The sequence below is a fragment of the Ambystoma mexicanum genome, chromosome 8, assembly GCF_040938575.1.
Source record: "Ambystoma mexicanum isolate Mex_15411 chromosome 8, UKY_AmexF1_1, whole genome shotgun sequence".
Taxonomy (NCBI): Eukaryota; Metazoa; Chordata; class Amphibia; order Caudata; family Ambystomatidae; genus Ambystoma; species Ambystoma mexicanum.
In genome coordinates this window covers 532,524,146-532,546,479 of record NC_090929.1, presented here as the reverse complement: position 1 = coordinate 532,546,479, position 22,334 = coordinate 532,524,146, and the positions used below count along the sequence as shown (strand labels likewise).

The 22,334-nt window shown below is 47.5% G+C and overlaps 1 protein-coding gene across 1 annotated transcript in view; it reads right to left on the bottom strand.

Moving 5' to 3' along the window:
* ARHGEF16 (Rho guanine nucleotide exchange factor 16) overlaps positions 1 to 5,474 on the bottom strand; it is a 440,772-nt gene extending 435,298 nt beyond the window's left edge. Inside the window, exon 1 of the mRNA XM_069610226.1 lies at positions 5,269 to 5,474. The gene's annotated coding sequence lies outside the window, so the exon portion shown is untranslated. The remainder of the gene's footprint in view (positions 1 to 5,268) is intronic.
* Between the last annotated feature and the right edge of the window lie 16,860 nt (positions 5,475 to 22,334).

Genomic DNA, 22,334 nt, shown 5'->3' with positions numbered 1-22,334 from the left:
TACTTCAGACATTATATATCAGAAACCGGGATAGGGGCCAAAGGTATGACCCATTATATATCCCTCTACGCTGACAATGCACGGTTGTGCATCAGCAGCCCAAGGGAGAATAGCCCAATAATCCTGGAAGCGATAAGCAATTTCAGGCAGCTCTCATGGTTGAAAAAATCTCTATTGTTCCCACTGGTGGCCTTAAAAGGATGACCGAGGGAAACACTTCCTCATTGAGCGGTGAGATGGGAATTGGAATCCTTCTGCTACCTAGGAATCACAATGTTCCATGAGATGGAAGAAACCTTTGTTCATAACATGGGCCAGGCATTATATATAATAGGAGAGATTCAGTGAAATTCTGGAAAGCGTTTCCATTGTTTTTAGTGGGTAAAATCACATGATGTAAGATGGTGGTACTGCCGAGACTGCTACACCCGTTTGCCAATACATCATACAAAATAAAAAAGGTCTTTTTTAAAATGCTGGATTTGAAAATAGGGCAGTTGCTGTTGGGCTCGGGGGCCTAGACACCATGCGCCACCCTGATCTTGATGAGAGGGCTCACACTTCCAGATTTCAAAAGCCTACTTCGTGGCAGCTCAGCTGAAGATGGTAACCTACTGGAACGACTCACCAGAGGGGGATCTGAGGAGGCTACTACAGGGATTGCTGATAAATAGCGAAGGGATTGAGTTACTGTGGGATCTGATGGGCACGGTGGGAGCAGGCCCTATATATGCCGTTCCCAGGGTGATTTGGAGTAATCTCCTGAGGAAATTTCATAGACGGCAGCCCAAATTTACCATTAGGGTTTGATCTGATTGTACGGGAAAACTGAAATGTTTACACACGGGAAAACTGCGTAGTAAAGGCTGCTCTTAGGTACGGACCTATATATGGAAGGGGCAACTGCCATTCGCACAAAGGAGACAGGCATACGACATGCCAAAGGGTTCCTTTCTGGGATATGTACGGCTAGTAAAGAGGCTGGCAGATTTGTGGGAGAAAACCCTAGAGGAGTCAGAGGCAAACCCTTTGTTGCAGCAGGTGTTAGGAAGCATGGGAGCAATATCAAGTTTGTACAGGGGGATAGGTGAGTAAAGAGAGACCTGACTTAGTTATTAAAGTGAAGTGGGAGAGAGACATGGTGTAGAAGATTCCAGAGGATAAGTGGATTGCCATTTGGGAACAGGTTTAAAATAGGATCTAGGAACTCATGGTTTCCTTTAATTCAATATAATTTCTTACACAGAGTTTTCATGACTCCATCCAGACTCCATGTTATTAATTTGTAAATTTCTCATTGCTGTCTACTATGCGGGAGAGTGTTGGCAGGATTCTGGCATCTGACCTGGGACCGCCCAAGTATAAAAACGTACTGGTCTGAGGTTTTGGTAAAATTAAATACCAGGACACAAAGCACATATAACAGCACGCGGAAATATGCCTATGGGGGCTGGTAGCTAGGGGAGTCGTGGGGGACGTGCAAAACAAAAATGGTGCGATTCCGGTTAATATTGGCCAAACGATGCAATATCATGGAAATATCCCAGAGGGCCATTGGTGCAATCCAGGGTGGGGACGTTCATCAGTGGGGGGTGCCAGAGGTGGAGATGGAGATACTGAGGATGCAGATTGACCTGGGGGAGGGAGAGGATGAGAGACTGGATTGGGGACAAATGATTAATGAATTGATGGCAACAGTGGAGCAACGTCCTCCCTGAAGAGGCTCATGGTCAAAGACTCAAGCATTGGTTGGGAGGGTGTTTGGGGGGGTGGGGGTGGGAAGTGCATGGAAATGTTTGGTAACCACTTGAAACATATCTCGTCCAAGCTGTAATCTTGATTCTGATTGGAAGGTTTTTTTCCTATTGTGCACAGAAGTGCTGTAGGTGACTGCTTTGTACGAAGGTTAAGAACTCAAACACCTGAACACATTCATATAAAGATTGTTTCATGCAACAAAAAAAAGAAATTTACAACAAAAAAGAAGGATAGCCACAACCCAAGACCCAAATAACATCCTCAACAATTGCCTCACCGTCATACACAGCGATATGAAAACCAACAACCTCAGGCTTAACCTGACCAATACAGAAATAATGATCTCACCCCCAGAGGATAATGCAACAGACACACAGCTGAACTGGCTACTTGGAATGGGAACCCAACCAGAAGCATCGGCTGTGATAAAATCTGGAAATACTCATGGACAATCGACTCTAGAACGCAATAGCAAATATATTTTTCTACCTCCTGTGACTACTTAGAGTGATCCTCCTCACCCTTGCCTTCTCACATAGAACCCTCACTATCATCACCCTTGTATTATCAAGAATCTACTACACAAACGGCCTCTACCTTGAAATGCCAGAATGGCTCACAAAAAAACTCCAATGCATATAAAACACTACAGCAAGGATACTCTTCATACTAAACAGAAGAGAGCAGATCACACCACCTCTGAAAAAGCCACACTGGCAACCTGACATAAAAAATGCTTCAACTTCAAAGTCCTCTGCATTGCCCCCAAACCACTACACAGATGAGGAACCAAATTCCTCTAAGCCAAGATCAACCGTTACCAACCAGGAAGAGACCCAAGATCAACCGACGTACTCCAAATCGAACCAAAACAATACAAAGAAAGTGCAGGACCTGCATTCTCATGGCTAATTGACAATCTATGACTCTATCCCAAAAGAGAGAAGAACTACAGAAGACCACCTCGCTTCCAGAAAATGACCGAACACCTTGCTATTCAACTCAAAGTGATTGGCATATAACGGGCACTGCCAGCAATATCACTGGGGACCAATGACAGTACGGATTCTGGAACCAACAATCAAACACACACACCGTTACCAAACACTAACCTACCCTACACTGTGCTTCTCTCCAGCATACCGCACACATATCTCACACGAGCTAATGGATCGATCTCACCTCGCGCAAATACACAACCGCCATAATCTGTCACAAACAAACATCCCAGTCACTGGACATCGCTCTTCAGGATACAATAACCCAGTGACCACAATCCAAAGAAATATAGAAAGCCGATTTGCACAGGCGCCAGCGTCCCCAGATTCTACAAGCACCAACAGAAAAGCACAACCTCTGTCCTACTCGTCCCTCCCTCACCTGCCCAACCCACTTTCCTACAGAACCACGCGAGCGCCTGGAGACCATGCCAATGGTAACAGTGTGCGGTATAAGCCGCCTTAACATAACATACGTTTGTTTCAAATGTATTTTAATAATGGAGATTGCCATTAAAAAAACTATTATGTAGACATGTTAAAAAAGCTTGACCTCCCAAATGTGACCGCACGTTTTGTCAGGAATGCGGGATATATGGCAGGATTGACTTTTAAGCCATTTTCATGAACTGCGCTGTTTCTAGTGAAGTGACTTTGAGCAGTATTGGGGGTCCACCTTCCATGGTGACTTCTTTGAAGATGAGGGACAGCCCCCAAAAACGAAAGCTGCAAGGCAGCACAGCCGGTTCGGAGGCTGTTGCTGGGATGTTATAAGCCGAGTTCAACCTATACATGTTGTATGTTTATTTTCGAATGACTTCTTTGAAATGTCCTCTAAAATGCACCGCATTCACTTGGCAAGGGGTCGAACTCAGGTGCTTGCTCACACGTATGCGAATAAGGGGGCGATGACATAGTACACACCCATGGTGCTAACCCAGCGTCACGGGCTTTTACTGGTGTCCTTGCCTGTCAGGGAAGCCAGGGCCAGTCTGTCCCTGGAAAAACAAACGTAAGGGGCACTGGGTGAGATAGGGGAAAAGCTAGGGACAATGCGCGGGGCAGTGCGTGCAGAGCCGGCCGGAAATAGAGGCAGCAGGTCCCAGCGGTCCATCATCGTTTCTGTGCCAGAGTCCTGCGGTTCCGGTCGGTGCCAGAGGTCACGGGAAGTGCTCACCCCAGGCAGGCTAACCACGGACAGGGGCCACGGCAGCAGCTCAGCAGTGATAAGTAGCGGCATGGAGCGGGGCTGTGCGGGCATGCGCGTGTGTTTGTTTAGACAGCAAGCTGCAGAATACAGGAGCCATGTGACACCACAAAAGGACAAGTTACGATATCGTCCTGGCGTCGGCTTCCATGAGGGAATTTACCAAGTCTCTCCTGATGAATTTCCCAGCTCGTCCCGCTAAAAAAAGCCTTACACGACCGATGCCCTGGAGACTAGAGAGGAGAAGCAGAGGGCACATTGACACTTCTTTGCGTTGACAAGTATGGGGCAGGGAGTAACTGGCAAATGCACCACAACCATGGAGATTAGGGAACTTTTCATGCAGCTCTGATGAGGGGCATTGGGAGTGCCGCACATTCTTTTTAACAAAATTGGCACTTTTCCAAATCAATGCAGCGCGGTCTTTTGCAATCTATACCATGCCTGCCCCCTCCACACACAGACCCCATGCCAACTTCCTCAGGGGGTGGGGAACCAGATAGCACCGCTTTCTGGTGGTGCTCTGTCCATCACGGGCAGGCTGGGGACAGGCCCTTAACGCGCCCAGGTTTCCCCTATGCGGGTGCCTGGGGAAGGGGGTAATAAAGAAAGACACGATATCACGGAGGGAGGGATAAAATAACTAAAAAGGGGCGGTCCATAACATAAGTCAAACACTACAAAGAGCAGGAAACGCAACGGACGCTACAGAACACACGCTTCAAAAAAACGCACCCAATGGCAAGCACGTCAACACACGCTGTGCATAAGAAGCAGGGGACATGCAAGGGTGATTTGAACACACAGTTATAAAATAAACATGCAGTTTTATTGGAAACACATTAAAAGGGGCAAGCAAAAGCAACAGCGAGAGTTACCCCACACCACAAAGCGTTACATGGGAGAGGGGACTAGCCCCAAAGCGCACTCAGTGTGTTACTGAGAGTATTGAGAAGGAATATAGCAAGTTACTACGATCCCAAATGCCTCTGAAAAGAATCGCGCTAACAATGAAAGCAACGCCAAGTAAACACAACCAGAGTGCCGTCCAAACCCTGCGGCGCTGCAGCCGGGGGAAGCACCACCCAGCGGCGGCCGGCCGCAGCCAGCTGCTCGACAATGATGCGATGCCGCCCAAAGTTTCCAGATCAAGCAGGAAGCGCAGTTGCGTTTGAGCCGCAAATTACAGTGCCTGGCACGCATACGGCCTCCCCCGCCCCCAAGCACTAGACGGCATTCCATTCCCAGCAGCTGATACCGAAAGCACATTTCCGAGCTCCCCTCCCCTCCACCCGAAGCACCCACCTTCTAGCTCGCCTTGTGCCGCTGCAGGATCAGGGAGGGTGGTACACCTAGCTCTTTTCTAGACCCCATGCACTGGGCCCGTCGGACTTCTTTTGGTGGCGCGCAGAGTCCTCTTCCTAGGGTGGGGGGCGGTCGGGATCTGACAGCGACCCAGCTTCAGCCTGTGTTGCAAGAGCGGGATTGTCCAAAGCAGCACTGCACTTCCTGTCTCGCTCCCTCCTTCCCTCTCTGCTGGGAAGCTCTGCTGACATCACCCAGGTGTGGGAGTGCACCTGCCGGCGGAGGGAGAGCTGGGAGCACACGGGGATCGCTCAGTGCAAGCCGCACAGCACTCCTCGGGCTAGTGTTCAGTGTGTGGCACGAACTGCACCGAGGAGGAGAAACGAGCAGGCTGGGATCACTGAAGGTGTCGATAAACATAGCCCAGAGGCTCGGAAGAACGTGTGCGGACTGCAAACCAGGCAGGTGACGTGGCACAATGCCCGGGGCAGCTCAGGTGACCCCCCCTATAAATTGCACAAACCCGGAGAACTTTGCGCACCCGGATTCAGCCAGGTGACATCCTGCCCTGGTACCCCGCCGCAAACAACTTCCAAATGTACGAGAAATCTTTCAGCTCTTGTAAAGAGATTGACATGACACGAAAGCCTGGGTGCACTTAAAATTAGCCGGGTGGCCAGAAAGTATGTATACAATCCTGGTCTATACATTGCGGCAGGCAGGAAGCAGCCTGCTCCCCCTGTGCCAACCAGAGAGCAACTAACATACACGCGGTCGCATAGATGCGAACTTTTCACAGTGGGCTGGAGGGTTACGTGAGCTCTGCCCAGACCACGCCCACATGTGCATCGGTTGCATAGCTCCAATCGCCGCGCATTTTCTCCTTTTTAGAGAGGTGAACTAAAGGACATTATTTTCTATGAACTCACCACATTGAGGAAAACTGGATTAGAATTAGAAACACGCACAGTTTAAGTTCATTTAACTCTTTGAAGTAGTCTTTAATAGTGTAGAAATGTGTAGTTGCCCCAATAATGGTGAACGTTCCTTATTTGACTGATTCATGATTAGTTTCATTGATGAGCACTTCAACCAATTTGCATCTCTCAGTGGAAGTGTTTCCTGCATTGTATTTATGATGTTCTCTTTAATTGGCATTTAGGAGTGGTGGGGTTGCTCTGGAGCGCCTTGTGATCTTGGGCAAAACATTTCTGAGAATGCGTGTTCACTATAGGGGACTTTCCTGACAAATTGAAACCTCTGTCGTTAATGGATGTAGTGGTGGAGCAAACACACATATCTGGACTTACAATGTGCCAAATTGTAAACAATTGTATATCTGTCTCCCAGGCGCCTGATTTATTGGCAGAAATAAGCTTTTTTTTTTTTAAACCAGCCCCACCGATAACTCCTGTGCATGAATTCGAGGCACCTGCATTATTGACGAGGCAGCAAGAGTGTACTTTTTTTGTATTCTAGGCTGTGAAATCTGCAGACTTCAGGAGCTCAAAGCTCTGTGGCTGTTTGGAGGAAGCAGACCTCTGCAGATGAAAGGTTCGCTTAGCATCTAAAATGGTCATCACTTTAGGCGCCTAATCAGCTTGTTTCTCAGCCTGCCCTGGTTTCCTGACAACTTTGCGGACTTAAGGGTTTTGTGTTTTAGAGAGGGCCAAACCTGCGAGTCCCCTTTCAGTTGACAGCTATGCAATCATTATGGGGGCCCAGAATACTGGCAATGGGGTGACATTTCCCACTATTCCGAGGAATCTGCCCCCTATGTCTGCGCACTCAGTGCAGGGAATCTGCATGCAACACAGTCAGGGCTCACGTCGAGGGTACGCGCGGGTGGAGGAGCCCACCCACTTTTCAGAGGGCACCCTGATATTGTATTTTATTTGGTTTGTTTGTTTTTATTATTTGTAAGGCGCACCTCACCCGTGGGTAGCAGGGCGCAAGCAACAAGAGGAGTGTACAGCTTAGGTTACAGAATACGCAGTAGATGGATCCCAATGGGTTACAGTGTTGGGAGCATCGAACATTTGGATCAAGACAACAAAGTATAATTCACAAGTGAATATACATAATTTACAATTTATAGATAAATCAAGGCATAAAGGTGAGAAGATATGGGATGTATGCACAATTTACAATGGGTGGCGCAGTGGGTGTGGTTAAATATCTTATTGGGTATCGTGTTCCTTGATCCAGCGGATGGTATTGGATCTGAATTGTAGGTAGGGAAGCACTGGCGTAACAGGGGCCCCCGCAGCCCGCGCGGTGCGGGGTGCCCTGCCAGCACATGTCCTAGGAGGGGGCCCCACTGCAGAAATTTTTTTTGAAGAAAAATGTTCACTTTTTTTTTAACATTCTTCTTTTTCTTTTTGAATTCAGTCTTCATTCATAAAGAAATTATTTCTGTAACAGAAATAATTCCTTTATGAAGGCAGAGCGACTACAAAAAAGAACATTTATTTTGAAGTCTGAGGGCTCCACCCTCCCCATGGCATGGAAGACGCTAGGCTCGAGACCACCATGTCATGGGGTGGGGAGAGCCCTATGACTTCAAAAAGAAATTGTTTATTTTTGAAGTCACTCTGCCTTCACAAAGAAATTATTTCTGTTATGGTTTGGTCCTTAACGGAAATCATTTCGGGCCTCAATACGGGTTTGGCGGTAACCGTGCCGGTGCTACCGGCAGGTTGCCGCTGGACCCGTAATGATTTACTGGTGCCCAACTTCGCAGTAACACCAGGGGATTACAACCCCGGCGGTCCGGGAAGTCAGGCGCCGGCAAATTGTAAGTCCCAATTCCCATCGAGTCCTATTAGACTCGATGGGAATGGGGACCACGGAAGCACGGGCACCGTTAACAACGGTGCCGGTGCTTCCATGAAAACTCTGCGGGTGGGTGCCATTCTGCCCGGCAGATCTAACCTGCCGGGTGGGACAGCAACCGCCCGCAGAGCTGTAATATGTCTGTCTGGAAACAACAGTGCTGGTAAGTTTACCGGCACCGTTGTTTCCAGGCGGGCATATTTCTATTGAGGCCCAATTTCATTTTGGAGTATTAGGGCTCCCCTTAACCCCATGATGTGTGCGTGTGTGAGTGTATGGTGAACGGGTGCACACTTAAAAGTATAGGTGGCTGCCTCTGTGAGTGTATGGTGAAAGGGTGCACACTTAAATGTATGGGTGGGTGCCTGGGTTTGAGTGCCTGTACGATGAAGGGTGCACACTTAAATGTACGGATGGCTGCCTGGGTGTGAATGTATGGTGAAAGGGTGCACACTTAAATTCATGGATGGCTGTCTGAGTGTGCCGTTATGGTGAAATAATGCACACTTAAATGTATGGATGGCTGGGTGTGCGTGTGTGTGGTGATTGGTGTGTGTGTTTGCGTTCAGGGGCGCAACAAAACCTACATTTCGGGGGGGCTAACCCTTCAAATGTTGGGAGAGGCGCTAACTTCATAGGTGGTGGGGGAGGGACAAACTTATTTGTTTGGGGGCATCTAATTTCTTTACTAATTTTAATGAGACTATTCTAGTGTATCTTCAATGTTACAAGCAGTTAACTCTCTCCTTTAAGGTATAAAGTACCCACTTATGGACTGCTGTGAGAATGGGTGGTCTCCTGTTCCCTCTCTACCCTTCCAATCACTCCCCTGGCATGCAAGTATTAAACCCACATCACGATTTCAATTGCATAAAACATTTGGCATTTGAAAGCAGGTACTAACAGTGAAATGCTTTATGTTAGTATTAGCTGGGCTCTTGTAAACAGGGAAACCCAGGTGCCATTTAACATCTGTGCCCTGTTCTGTCTGGCAACTGCTCTAAAGGTCAGCCAGGTCGAATCAACAAACATAGCCCAAAATTTCAGGGGGAGTTCTGAATCCCAGTCAACTCAATGGTTTTGCACCAATACTTGTGTTTAATGTTTTGTTTGTTCATTACTCCTAACCCTATTCTTCCTCGTCCCAGTGGTGTGTATGAGAAAGTACTTGTGTTTAAGGCACTCTGCCTCATACACAAGTACTGGGATGAGGTTGAGGTACATGGAGGTAATGCCTGACTTAGCTACCTGTACTCTTCATTACTCCTAGTCCCACTCTTCCTCATCCCAGTACTTACCTATGAGGCAAAGAGCCTCATACATAAGCTCTGGGAAAAGGAAGAGTGACATGGAGGTAATTCTGGGCCATGGAGCTGATTTTGGAGGTTGGGGTAGGGGTGGTAGCGAGAGCGGATGTGTGGGGGGGCAGGATTGTGCAACAAATCATAATGCTGTCCATGTCCAGGTTAAGCAGGCATGATATGTGGTATTAGTGGCTAGAGAGGCATGTTGATGCAGCCAGTCTAGTCATTCCTCAGTTTGGTATGACTTTTTTTTAACTGGGCATTTCTGATAAAGCAGTCCTGCTAAGTGAATTACCTGGCTAGACTGCCATTTGGGTGCTGCCAGTCTAGCCGTTTCTTACTGCGGCATTGTATATTTTTCTGGGCATCTGTGATCAAATGATATGATATAAGTCATTTATAACGCGACGGTACACAAGTGTTTCTAGGCGTGACAAGAAAAGGGAGGGAACATAGAGGGAGGACAAGACAAATGATCTTACTAAGCCTTGTGTCATTCAGATCATGCAAGTGCGAGGACGAGAAGTGCAAGGGGAAAGGGAGGAGGGAAGTGCAAGGGAAAGGGGAGGGAAAAACAGGGCAGCAATGCTCGGAGTAAGTGCAGCCAGGGCAGCGTGCCTCTGGGTATTGCAAGGCGAACAAGGGACTGTGGGGTTATAGTTACAGCCCCTAAGTGCTTGGTAGGCCCAGAGGCAGTGCAAGGGTGACTGATCAAGAAAGAGTCTGGACTCAGTGAGACTCTGAGGGTAGCCATGCAACCAGTCAGTACAGCGAACAGGTAGGTCAGGTAGGCCAGCAGGGGAGGGAGAGAGAGAAAGCAGAGGAGAAGAGGAAAGTTTTGAGCTGCTTCCTGAACTTCATGTGGTCCGGCTCAAGTTTGAGAGGGGCAGGGAGGCTATTCCAGAGGGAGGCACCTGCAGAGGATTAGAGATCTACCCCACTCTCTGCCTGGAGAAGTGTCTAACCCTTAGAGAGTTGTAGGTAGCTGAGCGAAAGGCTTGAGAAGGAAGATATTTTGGAAGAGAGCGTTGGATGTAGTGCGGACCCTAGGCCCAGAAAGCCTTGTGGACAATAGAAAGGGTGTTGAACTTGATCCTTACAGCAGCTGGGAGCCAGTGGAGAGATTTCAGGGCTGGAGTGATACGATCCCTGGGCTTGAGGCCAAGGATAAGTCTTGAAGTCCTGTTCTTGATTAGTTGCAGAGGGTGGAGAGTAGAGGAAGGCAGATTGAGAAAGAGGCGTTGCACTAGGCCAGCCTAGAGAGAACCAGGGCTCTGGAGATCGTGAGCTTCTGGGGGAAAGTGAGAAAGGGAAGAGTTCCTTTGAGGAGGAGCAGCTGATAGTGGGACTTCTCAGCGATGTCCGAGATGTGAGCAGAGAAAGAGAAAGAGAGAGTGGATTCAAAGATGACACTAAGGTTGTTTGCTTCACAGGAAGGGCCCAAGGCGGGCAGCCAGAGAGAGAGGGAAATCGGGGGCAGGAGTCCAAATGAGAAGGATCGCCATCTTACTGACATTAAGGCAGAGATTGTTGGAGGCACACCAATCCTGAATTGTGGATAGACAGTCAGGAACAAGCAAGGGAGTAGAGGAGTCTGAGGGGAGCCTGAAGGAAAGCAGAGTGTCGGCCGCATAACACTGAAAGTTAGAGGAGAAAGTAGAGTTCAGGTGGGCCAAAGGGGCCAAGTAGAGGTTGAAAAACCATGGTGAGAGGATGGAGCTGAGAGAAAGGGACCAAGTTGGTCCTGGGAGGGGCTGTCCAAGAGGAAGGAGGTCAGCCACTCAAGGGCCTGATCCGTGATGTCCAGGTTCTCATGGAGTCGATTGATCAGGATTGATCAGGATGGCGTGGTTGACAGTGTTGAAAGCAGAGGAAAGATCAAGGAGGATAAGGACAGAAGGAATGCTTAGAGAGCAGATCTTTACAGGTGTTCAGGAGAGCAGTTTCCGTGCCTCTGGAAGCTCTGAAGCCAGACTGAAGGCCATGGAGACAACCAACAGATTCTGTGTGGCGAGTAAGCTGGGAGATGGCCAGCTTTTCCAACAGTTTGGCTAGGAAAGGGGTGATGGAGATTGGGCGATAGTTTGCCGGGCAGGCAGATCAGCAGATGGCTTTTTGAGGAGTGGGTGCATAAGGGAGTGGTTAAGGGGAGAGGGGAACATTCCAGTGGCAAAAGAGTGATTACAGAAATCAGCCAAGGCTATAACGAGGGTGTCAATATGGTCTTTGATGGTTTTGGAGGAGCAGGGGAGCACCTGATTGGATGACACTTTCATAGATTGGACTTGTCTAAAAACCTCTCTCAGGTGTTGTCAGAGAGAAAGAGGAGAAAGGAGGAAGAGAGGTAGAGATGCCCAAAGGGGGCCGAGAGAGGAAGAGGGAGAGGAAGAGGAGACAAAGGACAGGAGTTTTAGCAGAGAAGTGAGATGACAGAGGGCCTGGGAGGGAACAGGATAGGTAAAGACCTCAACAGGATTGATCAGTTCCTTGCAGATTTTAAAGAGTTTGGCCGTGTTGTTGAGGCCACAGGCTTGAATGTGTGTTCTCTTCTTGATGAGTGTTAATGCTTCCACTGACATTTTGGTGCAACCAGTCTAAGTATGTCTAAATGTGGCCTGGCATGCTTTACTGTAACAATATTACGTGTCTACACTGGTCTACATTGTGTAGCCAGTTGGACATGTTTTCATTGTGGCATGGCATTTTTAATAGCAAAGTATTAATGTTCTTGTGCACTGTTGGTGACTTGAATCTATTGGATTGGTGTTACCCTACAAAACAATTGCAAACACTCTGGCTTTTTAGGCAATTTTTCTCAGAAAGTGTGCTGTATACTGCATTAAAACACATATTTATATCTTTCTCCTAGTGCAGTGTGTGGCATATCCCTTCAGCAGCACGTTCGTGCGTATTTCGCAAGCGTGATGATCTATGCCGGCCCAGAGTTTGGCGCGACCAGTGATTTGTTGTTGAGTTGGGGGCCCCCTTCAGCATGGCTCGCAGGGGGCCCCCCACATTTTGTGTTACGCCACTGTAGGGAAGGTCTTCCCTTAGCGGTGGTGGTAAGGAATTCCAAAATTGTGCTGCTTTAACAGGAAAGCTATTCCCTCCAGCCATAGTACGTTTGAATCTTGGGACGGTGAGGAGATTTGAGTTAGCCCTTCTAGGGGGGCGGCAGGAAGTCGGTCTGGTAAATCTTGTTATTAAATGCTGTGGGGCCGCTTGGTGTAAGCATTTATGGGTCAAGGAGACCGATTTAAGGAAGATTTTGTCTTTTTTAGAGAGCCAGTTATACGATCTTCTCGTCTCTGAGATGTGTGTTTTCCTCGGGAGGCTTAGGGCTGCTCTTAAGGCATTGTTCTGTAGGATTTGAATTTTGTTTGTAATGTATTTATTGCTGCCTATGTAAAGCGCATTGCAATAATCCAACTTGGATAGGATCAATGCCCTGGTTATAGTTATGCAGTTGTTTGGTGAGAGGAATGGTTTAGATGCTCTAATGAGTTTACAGGTATACGATGTAGCAGATGCCATGGCATTGACTGGTTTTTTGAATGTGAGTGTAGAGTCTAAATAAAATCCTAAGGTTTTGACCTCCTTAGCTACGGTAATGATGTTATTGTCTATGACAAAAGAGGAATAGTTTTGGCCCAATTTTCTGAAGTTAGGTGTAGTGCCTAAGATGAGGATTTCAGTCTTGTCATCATTCAGGCATAGACCATGAGAGGCCATCCATGCCTGGATGATGAGGTACACATGATTTACAAAGGCCAAATCCTTGTCGTAATCCCCCGTCAACGGGATGAGGATCTGGGTATCATCGGCATAGTTCGTGTAGGTGATACCCAGGCCATCTAGATCGTCGAAAAGGGGCTTTGTAAAAAAGTTATACAGTGTAAGGGATACGCAAGAACCCTGTGGCACACCGCAGGTGATGGGCATGGGGTCAGCCGCTGCTGATGGTGAAAAGACTTGCATCGTGCGGTTATTAAGGAAGGACTGGATCCATTCAGTTGCCTCCTGCGAGAAGGGTGCTGCCGACTGTAAGTGTGTGCAGAGGATCTCATGGTTGACTAGGTCAAATGCAGCTGAGAGATCGAGGAGTAACAGAAGTGCTGTCTTTCCCTCGTCTCTCAGCTCATCTATCTGTGCCTTTAGATCTATAAGCGCAGTCTGAGTCCCGTGTTGAGGTCTGAAGCCTGACTGACGTACTCCTAGAAGGTGGTTAAGTTCGAGGTAGTGTTGAATTTGTTGGTATGCTATTTTGTCAAGGATTTTAAGGAGAAATGGCACTGTAGTGATGGGACGGTAGTTCGTGGGGATGGCAGGATTTAGATTAGGTTTTTTAAGGAGTGGGAGGACCCAGGATTGTTTCAGGTTGTTAGGTATGATGTCGGTTGTGAAGGATGCATTTATTAGTTTCGTAATAAATGGTGAGAGTTCTCTGTCTGCATCTTTTATCAGTTGAGCCAGGCAGAGGTCTCCATGGCAGTTCGAAGGTTTAAGTGCAAGTATAACTTTTTCAACCTCTTTAGTGGAGACTTTACTGAAGTTGAAGAGAGGGGTGGGCACAGGAGTTGACCTCGTAGTAGGTTGAGGAGTGGAACTTGTCAAGGGGTTTGACCCATGTTGAATCAATAGACTGGGTAGATTTGGGGATAAACTGTCACCGCCCACATTCACGCCAGAATCCAGGAGAACCGCGCAGTTTGTGCACACCAAAATGGTCACCTAATCTGCCACCCACCAGTGCAAAGAAAGATGGTTCTGTTCAAAATCATTTTTTATTGATGTCAAAAAGTTGCTAAAATCATGGGCACAAGACCACTCTAAAGATACAACCTTCTTGTGGGGGGTTCCACATCACCACTCTACTGTAAGGATGCCAGCAAAACAATGTTAAGCAAGGATCCTATACTATCAAGCAAAAGACCACTCTATTGAAATGCATTAATTCAAGACAATTCCCAAAAATGGGTGCAGTACCAGCTTTGTCCACAAACCGGCGCTAGCGGTCTTAACTCTGACAGGAGAACTGCTACTTCAGAAGCTAATCAGCCTCCTGAGACAGCTGGAAACTTCAAAGGCCCGCTGGTTAATTAAAACCCTTAACCACCTGCTGTTCCCAGAGACAATCTGATTGCATTAACAAGCCAAGAGGCTGGGAAACCTTCTCACCTCAGAGACCCACACAACAGCCCAGGAAATCACAGGTTCATGCTAACCAAATGCAGAGTGGCTCCCTGGCCTGCTGACCTCAGCCGACACAATAGACTCTTGCAATTGAATAGGGTATGTTGATTTTCAGTGTGGACTGTAAACAGAGCCCTGCCTGGGAGAGGAGAGTCATGTGGTACTCCCAAGTTTCTGGGGGCGGACCCAGACACTTTTGTGGAATCATATTGCAGCAAATATATGTTTAAGTTAAATGCTTCTAAAATATTGTATTAAGCTCACAAAAATGTGCAATATGGAGAACCTTAATCCAAGGAATGTACCCACAATTCAAGACTTGATTCAACTTTGTACCATGTTCTGAGGTGAAACCCCGCTATTTATTGATATTACAGACACCGGGTTTATGCTAGAAACCTAGTAAATTACTGGAATGTGTGTAGAAGGAGGGTGTACATTTGTGTAATTTTTGATACAGATTTAACATTGGTAAACCAACTAAAAACGAAATTAAGTTGCCATTTGTGAATGCAAGCCCCCAGGAAGATCAGAATTGAATGAGCATGGACCATGAGTAATCTGTAATATGTACATGTAATTTCAACAAATTGTGTATCTAGGAAATATGTATTTGGATCAGAAATAGATTTGTGTGCACATTGACAAAGGGAGTGTCTGTCTGTAAGCCATAAAGATGACACACAACCCAGCTCCCCAATCAAGGGAGAGAGCAGGACGTGGCCAATGATAGATTGCGAGGGGCCGGCTCAGCTATGCCCAGGCACACACCCACTTTCTAAACACATAAAAAGAGCCACTGGAAGCCAGATAGGGTTTTTCTTTTTCACTTTCTGCGGAGCATTTTGACTTCTGACTTCACATCCAGACTTCAAATCCATCAATCTCCAGAGACCAGAAATTAACTCCAGAATTTGTAGCAGAGAGGCCTGAATCCACAAGCTGAATCCTTTTCAGCAGGCCTCCAAATCATTTGCAAACTATTCAACAGCCGGGCGAGCTGTTTGAATTTTTGCCAAGAACTTTTGTCAGAACCAGAGACCAGACTGCCGTGCAGTGCCGAGAACTTTTGTCAGAACCAGAGATCCAGACCGCTGTGCAGTGACGCTAGCAGAGCTGATCCAGAAGGTAGAATTATCCAGTGAGCAGAACCAGGCCGAGACCGTCCGTGGCGAGGGAACCGCAGTCCAATCCTGACCCGATCCGTGGCGAAGTCGCATTCCTGTCCAAAATATAGTGCGAGTACCGCCAGAACCGTGCAAAACCCAATCTCTTAGTTTAAAATAATCTAATCCAAACTATTTTAACCTATTTAGAACTGCCTCCTAGAATCGTGTCATTCTGTCATCTTTAAACCTGAAAACTGTCATCGGTCATTCTGAGCTTTAAAATTTCAAATCCGAAAAACTACCTTTACTAAATCGGCCGTATCTCCGGAACCGCTTGTGATAGAAGCGAGATTTAACTTTTATTTTGAAGCTGAGATTCTAACCTTTCCAACAACCTCTAAGCTGACTTGATACTCCTCATACTCCTTCCGTAATTGCCCTCGACGCACGTGGCTAAATTTGCAGCGATTTGACATTTTGCTTAATTTCAGCCACATATAAAAATATTTGTCCTTGCTTTCCTTTGCTGAAATTCGTTTGCAACCTGACAATCGTTCATAGAGCATTGCTAAAGTGATCCTGAACTAATACAAAGTAGCTGTCACCCACCCTGAACCTCTAGAGGGAATTAAAATCATTTTAGCATATTTTTCACTTCTTTGCATACCACATCAAAGTATATTGCCTGTGTTTAAAACGTCTACCTGTTTTCCTCTAAGCTTGCTGGGGGGGAACTGAATTATATTTGATTGCATTCCTGAGAACTGTGTGCTTTTCTTCCATCTCTTTACCTTGCATAAAGGGGTGGGGGGTGAATTGTCAAAGAAAAGTGATTACATTGTCTTTTGTTGAAGTCATATCAAGTTTATTTTCTGTACTGCATTTTCATTCATCATTGCATTGTCCTTGAAGCCATAAAAGCATTCTCAGCTACTTTATCCTCTCTATATCACTTCTAAGCCATCAAAAAGAGTGTACCACTGTAGCATTATCCATTGTTGATCACGATCATCTTCACAAGTGTGCTATCAAATATTAATTTACTATAAAAGTGTGATAGATATATATTGTTGAATTTTCAAATAAACCTTTTAATTTGCAAAACAAACCTACTTCTTGGCTCAGTGGGGTCAGGGGGATTCTAAGAGAGGGGTGTTATATAAGGGTTGTCATCCAGAATAAAAGAACTGGACATCAAAATATATCAATAAGGGGTTCCCTCAGCATCCCAGACTAGGCATTGACTTAGCTGTAGTGTTGAATTGAATCCGCTTACAAAGTGGGGGCTCGGAGCCGGGATATTCTGGGTTAGATTTACCACTTGTGCAGCTTAATACAGTGTGCCAACTGACCGGATACACATATCCGGTTAGATCACCACGCTGTTTTACACTGTGAAAGCACCCCTCAAAGGAACACTCTAAGGAAACGGTCTGTTTTGCAAAATAAAATACAAACTTCTGTAAGTCAGGGAGGAACTCAAATTCCAGAATGACGACACTGGTAGACATCAAAATAGCCAGAGAGCACTTCTTACATAAGCTATGTGTGAGAGGTGAATGGACTGAGCAGGGCCAGGATGCGTGGTTGCAGGCAATCACACAACAAGTCACTGCAACTGGGTTAGATATCTGGAGAGATCAGGGTCCCTTACATGTGGCCCTGAGTGAACTATACATGGCTCCTAAAGCTAAAGATGAACACGACAAGATGGTTAGGATAGCAGCATATTTGTATCTATATATGGGAGCCATGCAGGACAAATGTGCTGAAGGCCAATATCTGGCAAATAGGCAACAGCTCGCGTTAGAGAAGGCCCAATCTGACCTGGTCTCTTCTGAGCAGAGGATGCACAGAAGCCAGGAGTCAGAAAATGAGAGCAGACAGTATCTCACTAAAATCAAAGAGGACTTGTGTATCCTGCAACAGGAAAAGTCTGACCAGGATACCAGATTTCTGGCCTTGCAGAAGGAGTACCAAGAAGGTTTGGACTCCCTACTGCAGAGCCAGAAAAAGCTGGAACAACAATTAGATTTTAATAGGGCATGTGCTGAGCAGGTAGTTACCCTGCAAAGCCACCTAGATAGGGAAAAGGCAGAGAGCAATAAACTGATCCTGAAAGACCTGGATACCCAGGCAGAGTTTGATCAGGAGTGCCAGGAAGCTGGTGCCTTTCAAAGGAAAAGGGACGATCTGGCGGCACAGATGCAGACTCTTAGTCAGGAAAGGGACACCTTAGGCCAGGAAGTCTGCCATTTTAAAAGAAAAACTGAAGAAAATCACTTGGCCCTCCAGGGGCTGGGTGACCTCCAAAAAGAGCATCAGAACTTGTTAGAGCACACCAGGAGGGTGGAAGAGGCTCTGGCAAGAAAGGAGCAGGCCAGTAGGGATGGGACTCAGGAGGTAACCCTCCTGCAGCAAAGACTGGCCCAGTACTCCAGGACCAATCAGGAGGCACAGAGAGAGAATGAGGCTCTCTGTCAGCACGATAGGCTCCAGCAACAGGTAGCCATGCAGGAGAGACTGATAGAGTCTAGTAAGTCCTTAACTGAGGAACTGAAAGCGCAGGCTCTTGCATTGCAACAGGGAGCAGGGGCTGATAGAGATGAGGTTCGCTTGGAAAGGGACACGCCTGAGCATAACCTCAGGAGCCCTAGTACCAGAGGCCTTCATCTCTCCCAGTCCCTGGACTCTGCCACCCCCATGTCCCCTGGCGCACATGAGCACAGGGCCACAGGGATGGCAGATTACTATCCAGGCAAAAGGATGGGGCTCATAGGCCAGTACCACCCAGGAATGGATGGGCGGGCATCTGGGTATGGGCACCTAAGTACAGTGCAATTTAGTGGGGAACCCCAGGAGAGTAGGCCCACTAAGGGCATCCTGAAAACCTCTGCCCAGTTAGGTCAGTGGGGGGGGGTACCCATCAAATCCTGGTAGCAAGGAGGGATCTGAAGACTCCTCTGAGCGTCACAGGACACAGGAGACCAGGTCCCCACATTCTGCCAGCCATTCCCAGGCTCGCAGAATCCGGGAAAACCTGTAAGATCAGACGGGCACCTCTGAGAGCAGTGCTTCTGAGTCGGAGGATGAATGGACCAGGGTTACCCGAACCAAAAAGGCCAATAAGGCGAAAAGGGCCTTGCTTAAGGACCCCTTAAAACAGATTAAGGCAATCAGGAGTGTCATCACGCCTTATTACAAGAACTCCAAGTATTCTGTGTGGGAACACCTGGAGCTCTTTGAGCAAATGATGGAGACCTTCCATTTGAAGGACAGCAGTAGCTGCATCCAGTACGTCAAATGGACATTCTCCCCAGAATACTCCAGTATCTTTGCGGGGCTGGAGGACCAAAATCAATCAAGATGGTCCACCTATAGGGCGGCCATCTTGAAACACTTATCTGTGCATAGAAATCCCCAAGAGGCTCGCAAGGCAGCCTACAATTTGCAATGTGGGGAGGATCAGGCCCCACAAGAATTTGTGCAAGAATTGAAGCGTGCCTTGGCGCAGACCACCAGAAGGGTGCGCACGGACAGCAGAGAATTCATCAACACATTTTTCCATGCTCTCCCCAAATACATAATGACCCAGCTCGTGAGAGATTTTCACGAGAAAAGATCTTTAGACTGGGTCATTGAGCAAGCCACCCGCATCTATGAGGTGCAGAAACCGGTGGAAAACAAGAATCAGCCAGAAAAAAACAAAACCAACGGCTCCCCTGCTGCTGCCAAGGTGGCAGAGGTAAAGGTTGCCCCCATTTTAGATTTGGAGATGGGGGGGGGGCCTAAAAACCTGCCTACACCAAATAATTCACAGCCCAGAAGGCCCTCGGGCCAGTCACAGACAGGGAGTCAAGGAGGTAATCCCTCAAATGGGGTCCCCCGCTCCCCTGACTATGTAAGTCCCCGCTACAAGGGAAACAGACCAATCCTGGGTTATGTGTGGACTCCTCCAGCCCAAGGGGGGGACCCAGCCAAGCACCTGACCCAGGGAATTTCCCTCCTAACTTCCCACAGGAGGGCAGAAATTCCCCAAACACTGGCCAGAACTTTTTTCCCAGGTATCCACCCAATTTCCAACCCCAAAATCATCCATCCTTCTTTCCCCACTTCCCTGAGCCCAGACAACCTAATCCGGGAGAGGGGAGGCCAAGGGTGGAGGGGTACCCAAATCTTCCCAACCCAGGATATTACCAGAAAAGGGATAGCTACCCTTCCCGGGATCAGCCCAGGGGAGAAAACTGGACCCCGTATCAGCCTGAGTGGGTTTTCCAGTTAGAGCGCCAGGTTCAGAACATGGCACAGGATTTGGGCCGCATGCTGAGGGCCCAACATAACCCTCAGATGGGCATGCCGGCACAGAATGCCCCAAACTCTGGACCTAGTGCTCCAGAACAATGACGGGGGCAGCACCCCGATAACCCACCGGTTCCCAGGGAGGAGCCACAAGGGGAAGGGGGGTGTAAAGCCTTGGAGGAAGCTTCCTTCCCAACTTGTAAACAGCCCCTGGAAAACCAGGAACCGGAAACAAAATCTCCTACCCCTGAAAGTCTGCCACCCAAGGAGCAAAGAGGAGGTAGGAGAAACAAAGGACCCAAACAGACCCATTTTGTGGAGGAGGTACAGGCCTTCCAATTTGAGGGAGAGGGATCCTCGGAGGATCCTGGGAAAAGGATCTTCTCCTTCAGAGATGGGGGGGAACTCCGCCCAAGGAAAAATGGGTCCCAAGGGATTCCAACCCAGACTGGGTGGATGTGGGGATTGAGCTGTCGCCGCCCATCATTCTATCCCAGAACCAAAAATACCAAAAACCCCTGGTTCAAACCCATCCTGATGACTGCCTCCAAAAAGGGGGGGGGGCGGCCCAGAACCGGAACCACGGGAACCCAAAACCATTTCAAGTTGCCAATTTTTGTTTGCAGATTCCCAAGGCTCTCCACAGAATGCTGCCCAAATTTCTTCTCTCTCAATGTCCAAAACCAGAAAGTTAGCCCACCAGTTGTCCAAAAATTTGCATTATCTGTGCCCCCTTAAGGAGAAGGAGGGAAGATACTATACCCCGGTACAAGTACAGGGGCAGGGTACAATTTTGGCGCTGGTGGACACTGGATCTCAAGTTACCCTTCTGTCCAGAAGGGCCTTTGATGAACTGAATTCAGGTAGGGGGGAGAAGTACCAAATTCCCCTCACCTCTCTTCCTGGACAACTGCAGAACTTTGACGGGAAGGAAATTCCCGTTGAGGGGATTGCAGATTTGGACATCAAAATTGGGCGACACAAGGTGAAACACCCGGTCATAGTAGTGACTCCAGAGGGCACCCCTTGTTTACTAGGGAATGACCTCCTGAGAAGGCTGTCACCCCTAATAGATTGCATAAACAAGGTCCTCTGGACCCAGACTAGCCGACCAATAAAATTAAAACAGAGTGTCAACCATGTTAGTTTAAACGGCACCTGCCACATGGTTGAACAAAAATCTGACCAAGTAGAATTTCACTTCCAGAACAACCAAATTCCAGATGTGACAGTAATTGCAGTAGGACAACAGACTGGTGATGGGGGGTCCTCTCTATTTCTGAAAATCAACCTTCCTTCCAGTTTAAGGTGGTATTCCACACTGGAAGGAAACACTCTGAAATTCTTTACCAATCCACAATCAGACACTCCCACTCCTATAGTCCAGAAAGATGTGAAATCAGCTCAGAGCCTGGCTGATATTCTGCAAATTGGAGAGCAGTGGTTCATCCCTGTTCAGTTAAATGATGGGAAGGACTATGTTCTCGTATGAGTGTGTGTGAACAATGGTAAGAGCTTCATCAGCGAAGACATGTTCCGCCAACTCCTAAAAGATCCAGCCATTCCCACATTCAAACTGATAGACAAATGGGAAATGGACCTGGAAGCACCTAATTCCAAACATCTCCTGCCAAGCAGGTGTATGCTCAAAATCTCCATTGGCAGCAAGAGCATAGTCCCGGGAGGATAGCTCAGCGGCAGCGTGCGCGTCTTGGAAGCAGGACGACACGAAGCAGCAACAGGTTCGATCCCCGGGTCCGCGCTTAGAAACCTCTGGGTCTTTAAGCGCGTTATAAATACGTAACTAAGACAAAAAAAAAACGCAACTAAGAAAAACAACCAATTCCTGTAACAGCGCCTCGATGCCTGCGGGCTGTGTGAGCGCTTTATAAATGTAAAATAAATAAATAAATAAATAGTCCATAATTTTTGGGTCGTGCGAGACGTCACTGCCGCCTTTTACTTAGGCAGTGACATTCTCAATCGCTTCGCCATTAGTTTGGACCTAATAAACTTCAAAGCTTGGTCCTGATTAGCGGATAATCCCATGGGCTTTGATGATCAAGAAAAAGCATTTAGGTCAGCTCAATTGCTACCTTATGCAGTTGAAATTCAGATTAAAGAGGAAGTCACCATCCCAGAAAGTACCCGACAATTCTCCCTGGAAGTGAAAGTTAAAAGAGGACAAAAATTGAAAAACCCTGATGCTTATATTCATCTAAATGCTTCTCTCCAACAGCAAGGGTTGGGGGTAAACCCAACACCATTAGTCAACATAGAACATGACATCATTCCAATAGAGGTGGATAACAGCGACTTACAGAGT